This window comes from Phoca vitulina, unplaced genomic scaffold, assembly GCF_004348235.1.
Source record: "Phoca vitulina isolate PV1807 unplaced genomic scaffold, GSC_HSeal_1.0 scaffold10, whole genome shotgun sequence".
Taxonomy (NCBI): Eukaryota; Metazoa; Chordata; class Mammalia; order Carnivora; family Phocidae; genus Phoca; species Phoca vitulina.
The window spans coordinates 8565395-8579010 of NW_022589713.1; the positions used below are offsets into that span (position 1 = coordinate 8565395).

The following is a 13616-nucleotide window of genomic DNA, read 5'->3' on the forward strand; positions in this document are numbered from 1 at the left end:
TTCTCTCTAAAATAAAATAAATAAAATCTTTAAAAAAAAAAACATGAAGGTGAAATTAAGACATTTCCAGGTGAACAGAAACAGAGAATCTGTGTCAGTGGCCCTACAAAATATCAAAAGGAGTCTTTCGGCTGAAATGAATGAAATGAAGAGTAGCCAATAACTTGAATCTACACAAAATAAGTAGCAGCAGTAAATATAACTACATAGGTATTATGAAAACAGTATAAAGATATTTTTATTGGGCACCTGGGTGGCTCAATCAGAGTGCCCAACTCTTGGTATTGGCTCAGGTTGTGATCTCATGGGTCCTGGGATCCAGCCCCACATCAGGCTCCCCCCTCCCCGCCCCCCAAGCAGGGATTTTACTTTAAGATTCTCTCCCTCTGCCCCTCCCCCCACTCATGCTTACGTGCTGGCTGACACTCTAAAATAAAGTTTTTTTTAAAAAGGTATTTTTATTTGTATTGTTTTGTTTTTTTAGGACACCTAATTTTTATTATTAGATTCAACAGACATACGTGACTCTGAAATTGCTATGAAAGTTTCTAAATGCATTCGCTCAATTTCTGCATTCTTCCCTCTGTTGACCAGAACAGTGTGTGAAGCAGCGGCCATTCCTGGCCTGCAGTCTTGAGGAATACTGTAGTCCACACTTTTTTTTTTTTTTTAAGATTTTTATTTTATTTTTAGAGAGAGAGCGTGCATGTGAGGGGGGGAGGGGGAGAGGGAGAGAGAGAATCTCAAGTGGTCTCCCCACTGTGCATGGAGCCCAACACAGGGCTCAATCTCACTGCCCTGAGATCATAACTTGGGCCAAAATCGAGAGTAAGGTGCTTAACCAACCGAGCCACCCAGGTGCCCCTGCAGTCCACACTTTTTTTTTTTTTAAAGATTTTATTTATTTGACAGAGAGAAAGACAGCCAGAGAGGGAACACAAGCAGGGGCAGTGGGAGAGTGAGAAGCAGGCTTCCCACGGAGCAGGGAGCCCGATGCGGGGCTCGATCCCAGGACCCTGGGACCATGACCTGAGCCGAAGGCAGACGCTTAACGACTGAGCCACCAGGCGCCCCAGCAGTCCACACTTTTGATGCAGGCTGCCTGGGTCCAAGGACCCAGAGTGGGATCCCACAGGACCAGCCAAGAGGGTCCTTGGCTTCACACGGGATAGAAATCAACCACGAGCTGAGAGGAAGTGAGAGCAGAGTTTACTGAAAACAGAGAGAGTATAGATATGGACAGAGTGTCCAGGAGACTCGGAAAGGTAAGGAGAGTGAGTCTCCAAAGATATTTTTATTTCTAACTCTTTTCTGCTGTTTGCTTTAAAAGACAGCTGCATAAAAAAAATAATTTGTTAATGGACTTATATAAAAATACAATTTGTGTGACAATAATAGTACAAGAGCATGATAAAAGAGGTAGGGAATAAAGGTATATTGGACCAAAATTTTTATATGATATTTAAATTGACTCAGTACTAATCTGAACTACACTGTTTAACTTTAAATGTTAATTGCAATAGCAGGACCATCACTATGAAAATAACTAAAAAATACAGAAGAAACAACAAGGAAATTAAAAAGGCATGCTAGAAAATACCCATTTAACACAAAAAAAGGCAGGAATTGAAAAAATAAAAAAGACATAAGAGATAGAAAACAAATTAAGTGGCACATATAAATCCTACTTTATAATTACATTAAATGTAAACAGATTGAACATCCCAATCAAAAACCAGAGATTGGCAGAATGGATTAAAAAACATGATCCATCTATGTGCTTTCTATAAGAGAATCAAACTTTTCAAAGACACGCATAGGTTGGAAATGAAAGGAAAAAGATATATCATGCAAACAGTACAAAACTGAAAGATTAAAATTCTTACTAAGACAAAGAAAGACATTTTATAATGTTTTCCATCAGGAAGACATAGGAACCATAAACATATATGCACCTAATCACAGAGTTCCAAAATACATGAAGCGAAACTGAAAAAAGTGAAGGGAGAAACACATAATTCAACAATAGTTGGAAACTTCAATGCCCCACTCTCTCTAATGGATAGAACAAGTCAGAAGATCAACAAAGAAATGGAAGACTTGAACAAAACTATAAACTAACTAGACCTAACAGACATCTATAAAACATTCAACTCAACAATAAACATTCTTCTCAAGTGCATATTATCCAGGGTAGACCAGATGTTAGGGCATAAAACAATCCTCAGTAACTTTAAAGGTACTAAAATCATACAAAGTTCTCCAACCACAATGAAATGAAGTTAGAAATCAATATTAGAAGGAAATTTGGGAAATTCAGAAATACGTCAAATTAAACAGCATATCCTAAATAACCAATGAGTCAAAAAAGAAATCACCAAGGAAATTATAAAATACTTTGAGATGATGAAAACAAAACATATCAAAACTTATGGAATGCAGGGGCGCCTAGGTGGCTCAGTTGGCTGGGTGACTGCCTTCGGCTTGGGTCATGGTCCCGGGGTCCTGGGATTGAGTCCCACATCGGGCTTCCCTTGCTCTGCAGGGAGCCTGCTTCTCCCTCTCCCTCTGCCTGCAGCTCCCCCTGCTTGTGCTCTCTCTCTCTCTCTGTCAAATAAATAAAATCTTTAAAAAAAAAAAATTATGGAATGCAGTTAACACTGCATTTGACAAAATCAATACCTTTTCATAATAAAAAACACTCAATAAATATCAAAACAGGATGGTACCAGCACAAAAATAGACACATAGATCAATGGAACAGAACAGAGAGCCCAGAAAGAAGCCCACAACTATATGGTCAATTAATCTATAACAAAGGAGGCAAGAAAATACAATGGGAAAAAGACAGTCTCTTCAACAAACGGTGCTGGGAAAACTGGACAGCTACATGCAAAATAATGCATCTGGACCACTTTCTTATACCATACACAAAAATAAACTCAAAATGGATTAAAAATCTAAATGTGAGACCTGAAATCATAAAACTCCTAGGAAAAAAACACAGGCAGTATTCTCTTTGACATTGGCTTTAGTGACATTTTTCTAGATAGGTCTCCTCAGACAAGGGAAACAAGAGCAAAAATAAACTACTGGGACTACCCCAAGATAAAAAGCTTTTGCAGAGTGAAAGAAATGATCAACAAAATGAAAAGGCAACCTACTGAATGGGAGAAAATATCTGCAAATGATTTATCTGATAAGAGGTTAATATCCAAATACATAAAGTATACAACTCAACACCAATATGTGTTGACAAGGATGTGGAGAAAAAGGAGCCCTAGTGAACTGTTGGTGGCAATATAAATTAGTGCAGCCACTGTGGAAAACAATACAGAGGTTCCTCAAAAATTAAAAACAGAAATACAATAAAACCTGGTAATTCTGCTACTGGGTATTTATCCAAACAAAACAAAAACACTAATTCAAAAAGATATATGCACCCTGATGTTGACTGCCACATTATTTATGATAGCCAAGATATAGAAGCAACGTTAAGTGTCCATTGATAGATGAATGAAGAAAATGTGGTGTATGCATACACACATACACAGAGTAATATTACTCAGCCATAAAAAAAGAATGAGATCTTACCATCTGCAACAACATGGATGGACCTAGAGGTATTACGCTAAGTGAAATAAGTCAAAGACAAATACAAATACCAAAAGATTTCATTTATGTGAAATCTAAAAGCCAAAGCAAAGCAGAAACAGCATAAATACGGAGAACAAACTCGTGGTTGTCAGAGGCAAAAAGGGGTGAAGATGAGTGGCAGGTACAGGTTCCCAGTTATATAATGAATAAGTCACAGGGATGAAAGGTACAACGTAGGGCACACAGTCAATGCTATTGTAATAGTGTTGTATGGTGACAGATGGTAGCTACACTTGCAGTGAGTATAGTATAACATATAGAGTTCAAATCACTATGTTGTACACCTGAAATTAATGTAACATGTATCAACTATATTCCAGCTAAAAAAATGAAAGAAAGGGCGCCTTGGTGGCTCAGTCGTTAAGCATCTGCCTTCGGCTCAGGTCATGATCCCAGGGTCCTGGGATCAAGCCTCGCATTGGGCTCCCTGCTCCGCGGGAAGCCTGCTTCTCCCTCTCCCACTCCCCCTGCTTATGTTCCCTCTCTCGCTGTGTCTCTCTGTCAAATAAATAAATGAAAGAAAGAAAGAAAGAGAAAGAAAGAAAAAGGATAATCTTCAACAAATGGTGCTGGAACAATTAGATACCCATATGCAAAAAAATAGAAAAGAATATTGATGCAACCCTTGCACCAAATTCAAATACTAACTAAAAATGAACCACTTAGACCTAAATTTAAAACATAACACTACAAAATTTTACAACATCAAAAGCACAATTCATAAAAAAAAAAAAAATAATAGTTTCATCAAAATTAAGAATTTCTTCTCTTTCAAAGACATTGTTAAGAATAAACAAGTCATGGGCTAGAAGACAATGTTTGCACCATGCATATCTGATAAAGGACTTATATTCCAGAATATATCAAGAACTTTCAAAATTTATTAATAAGAAAACAACCCAATAAAAAAATGGGCAAAAGATTGAAGAGACTCTTTACCAAGCAGGCATATTGGTGGCAAATAAGCACATGAACAGTGCTCAGAAAAACCTGCTGGCTGGCTGGCTGGCTGGCTGACCAAATGATGGGGTTTAGCTTTCCTGAAGGTATCTGCTACCTGATTTAACTGTTTAGAATTCATTTTGATGATTATTCTAGTAATGAGAACAAGTGAAACAATTCTAGTGCAAACATACATACTAAAGCAAGATAATAAGTTGTAAATATCTCTATCTTCGGACCCTTCTAGTAAGACAAATAATTTTTAAAATGTTAGTTACATTAAGATAAATACAATGGGGGGCGCCTGGGTGGTTCAGTCGGTTAAGCGGCTGCCTTCGGCTCAGGTCATGATCCCAGGGTACTGGGATTGAGCCCCACATCGGGCTCCCTGCTCGGCGGAGAGCCTGCTTCTCCCTCTCCCTCTGTCTGCCGTCTGCCGCTCTGCCTACTTGTGCTCTCTCTCTATCTCTGTTAAATAAACAAAAATCTTAAAAAAAAAAAAAAAGACAAATACAATGGATTAGGGCTGCTTCTTATGGAATTTCTTAATACAAAATGATGGAATCGTGCCAAGTTCATCTGAGTCAAACAATGTGATGGGGACCAATTTTATTTAATCCATGTCCTCAGCTTTCTAAAGATCTGCCCTGATGCAGGGATGGATTTTAGACTATTCAGTTAAGACTGCAAAAATGACAAATTCCAGGGGCGCCTGGGTGGCTCAGTTGTTAAGCATCTGCGTTTGGCTCAGGTCATGATCCTGGGGTCCTGGGATCGAGCCCCACATCGGGCTCCCTGCTCCGTGGGAGGCCTGCTTCTCCCTCTCCCACTCCCCCTGCTTGTATTGCCTCTCTCACTGTGTCTCTGTCAAATAAATAAATAAAATCTTTAAAAAAAAAAAAAAAGACAAATTCCATAAAAAATTCTTCTCTCAGTTAGGCCTTTGATAGGTACTATCAGTGAGTTCAATACTACTAGACAAAGAGAGTGCAGATGGACATCCATTATGACCCTAACTAATAAGGGCATGTGTCTGAGAAGTCTACCTCACCACCACTTGGCTAGAGTAAGTTTCTGCTTTGTTTAATGCTAACAGTTTATTTCCTCAGCTCTCTTCATCTGCAGAAAGTATCTAAGAATTAAAAGTTGCTATTACCTTCTTTTCATAAAGACTTTGTTAGATGACCATTAGAGGCCTCTGGGATTATGTGCTTCCCCCCTCACCTCTATTATTTCATATTTTTAATTTTATTTTGCAACCTATCTTATGGTAGAATAAAAATCTTAACTAGTCTCAATGAAGACTTTTTTTTCCTATTTCTTTTTTTCTTTTTCTGAAGTAAAGGCCACTGACCTGTTCCTCAGCCAGTTCCAAAGGATATCAGTTTATTTTAAACTGTTTAAGAAATTTAAAAGGTGGTCAGGCCTTTGTATTTACCCACATGCTCTAAGTACTATTATGAGAGCATGCCAAAGGTCCAGGAGATAGTCTAGCTACTGAATACAGCTTAGACTACCAGAGGATAAAATTATGTATAGTTAGCAGCAGAAGTTCATCTAGCAAGGTCCAAAGCTTGGTCTACCTCCAAACTCTCGTGTCCTTACCACCCCACTCTTAGGAGAGCAGGGTAAGTCCAAAGTTGCATGGTAAAAGAGGCCATCCTCCAAATATGGGATCCTTAATGACTACTTAGTATCAAAGTTCAAGAATTTAGTGACTTTGGTTCACTAGACAGGATATAAATTGTTGCACCAAGAACTCTAGCTATTGGTGTACTGCCTTTTAAAGCTGCAGACCTTTAAGAGCAGATAAGCACAAATTCAACTGGAAGCATCACCACCCTTCATTCAATTTCACTACAGGGAGGATGATCAGGATAGGTACATATGAATTAAAGGACTTATCTGTTTAGAGACAATAAACAGAGAAAAATGCAAAGGAGCTACAGTTTGCTTCTTTTATTGGTAATAAGAAACAAGTTTATTGGCCACAGCTTGCTAGCTAACCTTATCTCATGCTCCAACACGTGTTAAGTTTCCTAGAAGAGATTTCCTAGTTCATGGATTTGCAGCTATTATTAGAATTCAACAGGTCTTATAGGCACTAGTTCAGGTAGGGTTTCTTCACTGCTCCCCTATGAGAAATGTGGAGATAAGGCTACAATCTATGAAACACCGATTCCTAATGTAGCCATTATGCTTAATAATGATAGCTGGTGTGTCTCTTGATTTTTTGGTAAACACTTCGGCGCTGGCATAGGGCAGGCCTTGAAAATGTAATGACCACATTTTTTGATGATATTGTTTGATATCATTGATATTAAAATGATATCACTGAATTAAACAATTAGAAATAGAAGGGAAATTCCCCATCCTGATAAAGAACATCTTGGTAAAAACATTAATTATCAGAAAACTAAGCCTGTTATCGTCCTGAAAAACAAAGATGATAAAATTAACATTTAGAGTACTCCGGACGCAATTATTTTATGCTCCTTAAGGAAAGGAACTACCTTATTTGTATATATCTCAAGCCTAGAGGAAGCTCTCTCACATAAACACTTGTTTAATCAAACTAAATCACAACTAAGCTAACAGTCTGACCAGCCCTACCCAGCAAGACGTATGCCACAAAAATAAAAGTTCCTTATATCTGTTGCTTAGTTCCCCCTGAAAAGACATGCCAAAAATTTTACTTCAGCCACCATGGATAAAAATGGTCCTAAAATATTTTGCATTTTCCCAGCTTTCTCAGTAAAAGGTACCGAATATGATTTGACCTTTTCCAGTGACTGGGGGGATCATCATGAATAGGCTTTACCAGACCCTAGCTGGTTTTTCTCCTTAATGTTAAGTGTTAAATGTCACTTCCTCTCTCTTTATGCACTAGTAGTAGGCTAAACTAGTAGTCATTCCAGCCTTCCTCCAACCTTACCTCTTTTCTGTGGTAGAGAAACAAAGAAGTAAACCTGGTAAGAATTTAACTCTTAAAAAAAATAAATAAATAAGTACATAAAAGTTGTAAGAAAAACTGTCAAGCAAAGTATGTGGTTTTAATGCTGAAACTTTGTGACATTTATTATCGTAATACAAAGGCATGTTTCCTCTCTTATGTAAGATTATATTTTAAGAGTTTTGACCTTTTGGCAAATGGCATATGTTTATTTAGGCTTGGAGAGAAGTTGAATTTATTTAATTAGAAAATATTTTTGGTAGGGCTGGTAAAATTTGTGTTTGTATGCAAATCCATACTTACTTGTTTCAAGTATAGCAGAAAACAGAAGCTAGAATCCTTGGGAACTTTAAAAATTAAAAATTTTAGGTTACAGGGGCGCCTGGGTGGCTCAGTCGTTAAGCGTCTGCCTTCGGCTCAGGTCATGGTCCCAGGGTCCTGGGATCGAGCCCCGCATCGGGCTCCCTGCTCAGCGGGAAGCCTGCTTCTCCCTCTCCCACTCCCCCTGCTTGTGTTCCCTCTCTCGCTGTGTCTCTCTCTGTCAAATAAATAAATAAAATCTTAAAAAAAAAAAAAAAAAAAAAAAAAAAAATTTTAGGTTACATTCCAGTGGCAGCATTTTAAAGTCAATCTTTGTTTTGGTACATGGGAAAGCAATTTTTAAATACTGAAAAGTAATAAAAATCGTGAGTAGTAAAATAATTTAGTGGACGTGGATGAACTTTATTTTTTAAGAAAGAGAAATTTCATACACCAGAATATTATAGGTGGTATTGGTAAATACTATTTCATCAAACTTTATTATAGGCTATGCGTTGTATATGTATTGGGGCATGAATAAAAATAAATTTCTTCTTGTGGATTTGGCTGTACTTTCTTACAGTCAAAAAAGTTGAGGGACGCCTGGGTGGCTCAGTCGGTTAAGCAGCTGCCTTCGGCCCAGGTCATGATCCCAGGGTCCTGGGATCGAGTCCCACATCAGGCTCCTTGCTCAGCAGGGAGCCTGCTTCTCCCTCTCTCTCCCTCTGCTTGTGCTGTCAAATAAATAAAATCTTAAAAAAAAAAAAAAAAGTTGAAAACCTATTTATATAATGAGTTCTTAATGTTCTATAGATTGTCTGCAATCAGAAAAGAAATTTGTGCTTTTCATTGCAGCAATAATATTCTGCAACACACCATCACAAAGTCAAAGTCTTTAGCTTATAGGTCTCTAAATGTGGCTCTTTCCAAAGAAGTTTTTATATTTTATCTTGGAAATGATTAGTACAATAAATTAAAACTAAAAATAATCCTTTTTTTTCTTAGAGACTTTAAGAAAACCCAAATAAACCTTTATGTGCAGCTATTTCTAATACTGCCACTAGTTTGAAGAGGCCTTTAAAAAAAAAACCTTTGTAATGAACTTTACCAGTTAAAATTAACCACATTAGTTAAAAGTTGCCTGAATAAATTTTTAGAATTGCAATTTAAGTTTAATAGACGTACCCATAAATTATTCTCTAGTTACATATGCATATTAAACTGCATGTTAAAATGAAAATTATCAAAATTCATATTTTTTGATACTACTGGGACTCATATTCTATTCTAATCAAATCTTAATTATTTCTCATCCTAATGAGAATGAGAAGCTCCATTTCAACCCACCTACCACTGTAAACAAGGTTGTTGAAAGAACTTTTTATGTAACAAAAAGATAACTCTGCACTTACTATGAGCCAACCAAGAATTCCCAAGTACTGACAGACTTGTACTACACTTGAAATGTAACTGAGGAAACAATTACAAGGAGCATTTTGATGCTCAACACCACCCAGTGGTAGAAGTCTGAGCATACACTCATTCATTTTGGTGCTCCAAGCACTGAACTAAAAAACTCAGTACACAGAACTTCATAAAACGTAAGTTCTACTCCCAAGTAGCTGACGTGAGAAAGTACCCACGGGTTTTAAGGCTAGAATCAAGCTAGGGAGAAATAAAATAATAATATATAAAAAGAGAATCTACTGTAAAGAAAAAGGAAATGCACAGTACTTTTGGGGTTTGGTCTGGCCTTAGCAAAGAATTTTTTTCACCACAAACTTTTTCAAATACAAGACAGAAAATGAGTAGCTTTAACAAGCAATCACTTTGTGATACATTTAACATCACTCTATTAAAACATTTGAAATTACTATAAAAATATTCCAAATAGGAAGCTCCCTCATGAAGATCCGATATTAATACTAGTTTAATATGATCTGTAATTAGAATAAAACTTAAAAGAAAAAAAATTACCCAATGGAGACTTAAATGGAATTTGATTAATTAATATTAACTAATGAACATTAGTAAGTGACAGGTCTCTGAAACTTGCGTAGTGAGTATTAGATTGTATATACATACATTATGAATACTCTTTGTGTATGCTAGTTTCAAAACACAAAAAGGTAAAAAGTCAAAACAAAAAAGAAAACAGTATATAACAGATCCTGGGTGGTTCTGGAACCTAGCCTCTTCTGACCACACTGGCTATACACTGGGTATTGGCGGTCCTAGCAGAATCTGAAAAAAACTGGAGCTTCACTTTACAGTCCAAGCTCTATGGGACTTCTACGGATCTTCTGCAGAAAGTGTGGTCTAACTCTGCATCCAAATGCCAACTAAAAAGTTCTCTGGAAAACTGGTTTTCTTTTCTTTCAGAATTGCCAACACAAAGCCACAGTAACTCAACCATCAGCCTAGCACAAACTACCCTTTTCCCAGCCTAGATGTCTAACACAGAAGGAAAAGTTTTCCTTAAAAGGGAAAGAAATAAAAAAAAAAAAAAGAAATTAATGGGAGACTTAGAGAATAAAGACAGTTCTCAAAACCTACCTATGATCTTCCTTTTTTGTCTAAGGAAGTAAAAAGAAATTAAGCAGTAGAATCTCTTGGGCGCCTGGATGGCTCAGTTGGTTAAGCAACTGCCTTCGGCTCAGGTCATGATCCCGGAGTCCTGGGATCGAGTCCCACATTGGGCTCCCGGTTCCCCGGGGAGCCTGCTTCTCTCTCTGACCCTCTCCCCTCTCATGCTGTTTCTCACTCTCTCTCTCTCTCAAATAAATAAATAAAATCTTTTAAAAAAAAAAAAAGAAGTAGAATCTCTTTCTCAAATGATCGAAGCAATGCAGATGAGAATGGAGCAGCACTAGTAGATTCAGATGTCAATGTAAAAACTGTTAATTCTACCTACAGGATAAAAATTCCTAGAAATGTTATAGCAGGGAACAATCAATGGTTGAAATAAGATCCATAACTATAGCAAGTAATCCTATCAAGATTAAACCCCATTCCAACACCATTTTCTCCCCCATGTTATTTTGGGATCACTACAGGCCATGTTGGGAAAAGCTATTCCACAGAAGATGGTACTAGGCTCTAGTAACCTCTCTCTTTCATTCATAGAAGTTCAATGATATAATCCATCTTTTCCTCTTCCTTTAGATCCTATCTTCTCTCCCTCCCAGACATCCTTCATTTATAGTGTATCTGAGTAATCTGAACATCTTGATTTTGAAGCAAAGGAATGTGTGGGGATGAGATATGTAAATAAAGTCATGGGCATTACACATTTCATTATTAGGTTAGGGTAAAGTACATGTAATTTACTATTTTTTAGGTTTCTTTTGATGAATATTACTTCCCTGGTAAAAGAAGAGTATTTTATCATTTTACTATTGCATAAACATTAAAAAGGAAACATAAATGTGTATAAAGGAACCTAATTTTTTTTTTTTTTTAAATTAGGCTCCATGCCCAATGTGGGGCTTGAACTCACAACCCTGAGATCAAGAGTCACATGCTCTATCAACTGAGCCAGCCAGGAGTCCCTAGGAACCTAATTATTAAAATGCAGATATGTTTATCAATTAAAGGCTGGAAGAAACAAATGAGTAAATTAATGAGCTAGTAGCACAAAGCTGTTTGAATCATATGTGGGTAGAAATGTTTCCATCCCCCAAGTAGCTCTGAAAATAATTCCTTTTGTAGAATCTTTTAAACATTATTCTGAAGTAGATTAATAACAAATGCTATAAATTACTTTGTAGGAATATAGAAAAGAGTAGGAAAAATTAAATAATGATAGTAAGCGACTATGAGATAATTTTCAGTTTCTAGTCAAGGTCATATCTACTTGCTTGGTACTACTGAAATAAAAGTGAAATCCTGGGAATCCCATGTCATATATCAGCCTAGAGGCCTAAAAGAGGATAATAAAAGGTAAAACTAGAAAGGAAAACTGGAGGACTATTTTATAAGATGATAAAATTTCATTTAAAAATTAGTATGTTTATTATAAGATCATCCAAATAACCCAAAAATGTTTATGGTAATTTCTAAATTTTTTCATAAAACATTGGGACCTAAAGAAAAATGTTTATGGGATAAATGAGTATTTGATTTAGAAATACTTCCAAGAACATTAAGTGAAGTGAACATGGAGCCAATAGAAGGTTCTAATAATATTGTTTATTCCTTAGTCCAGTTAAATTTAATTGGAAGCCCTTAAAGTTTTCTAAATTAGTTCATTCAGCAAATACTGAGCACACACCAAGTGCCACACACTGTATCAGACACTAAAACTATAGAATCTAAAACATTATCTTTTCCTCACAGAGATTAAAGAATATATAAAAGAAAAAGTGATTAAATGGGATTAAGTAATATATTAAAGAAGAAGTGATCTATTCAACTTGGGGAAAAATCAGGAAAGGTTTCAAATTACTTCATCTTAGAGCTAAAATAAGGTCAGGCTGTCCAGATGAAGAACATGGTAAAAATCAGATGGAAAGGGAGAGACTGCTCAACGCATATGCAGACTTGTAAAACTCTTGAAGGTCAAGGTGAGAGGGCAGGCAAAGTACAGACGTGACTTGAGAGAAAGGCATAAGTCAGGTAAAGGGGGTTTGTATGCCAGCTAAGTTTTATAAAAGTCATATTCCAACAGAAAATGAGTACCAACATATTCCTTATCATCTACAATCCAAATGTAATTCCATCCATGTCAGGAAAAAACAAAAACAAAAGGTAGAAGGAATAATATCTAAGTCCATTCAGCTTCTTGATAACTGGCCTATATGACTTTGCAGCTGCATCATTCAAAAATAATCATTAGAGCATAAAATGGTAATAAAATTCAGAAGTACATGCAGTGCACCATATCTGTTTACTAAGCTTCCCTAAAGTTCAATCAAAATAAAAGGACTATTTGAAGAAATTGTTGACTTAGTATTAAAACCATGTGATGAAAATATCTTGGATGGCAGTAGCAATGAACAGACTTCTGATAACTAACCTTTATTTGGTTATAAACATAGAAATTTGTGTAGTTCTGAAAAGTTCTATTTTAAGTGATTTTAGTGTTCTTGAAATAACCAGTTATTTTTACAAAATTCAGGGGAAAAAAGTCATATTTCCCACTGGGATGCCAATTCAAGTCTTCTGAAAACGGCCTCGGGAGATTACATTTTTCTAATTAAAAAATTTAATAACACCTTTATCAGAGCCAGCAATGTTTTTTAACTTCAAATACTCACCCAAAACTAGCATTCCCAAACAATTACATTTCGTCACAGTAAAGAACAGCATTGTACAAAGATAAACAAAACAACATTGTTTAGCTTTTCCTCTAAAGAGCTGCATTTTTCAGAGGATACAGTTTTTGTCAGTGTGAATAAAAGTGATTGTTTTCAGAATAAGCAACTGGCAGATAATCAACAGTTCTTACTAGCCTTCTGGACATCCTATATATCCAAAAACTAATTCTGAGTATGGGTTTTGCCACATTTCTTTAGAGCAAGATAAATTAAAAGGCTCAGATGGGCTTCTCTCAACAGAAGACAAAAAATTAAAACAGTGCTCTCTTTAACTTAGAATGTTACAAACAGTGCAATTTCCTACCTTCCAAAAATTGCTAATTGCATTTCTCCTGTCTTATTGGCTATCTGAGTCAGAAAGCATTCGGGATAGTCTGTATAGAAAAAGTGTGCCATTTTCTTTATTGTAGAACACAACTTCACTTCATCATTGACTTCTAAGGAAG

General features: G+C 36.3%; 1 protein-coding gene across 3 annotated transcripts in view; it reads right to left on the reverse strand.

Annotated features, from left to right (window-relative positions):
• The window catches only part of RNF13 (ring finger protein 13), a 166631-nt gene that overhangs the window by 76481 nt on the left and 76534 nt on the right, over window positions 1–13616 (reverse strand). The gene's annotated exons all lie outside the window — the stretch shown is intronic.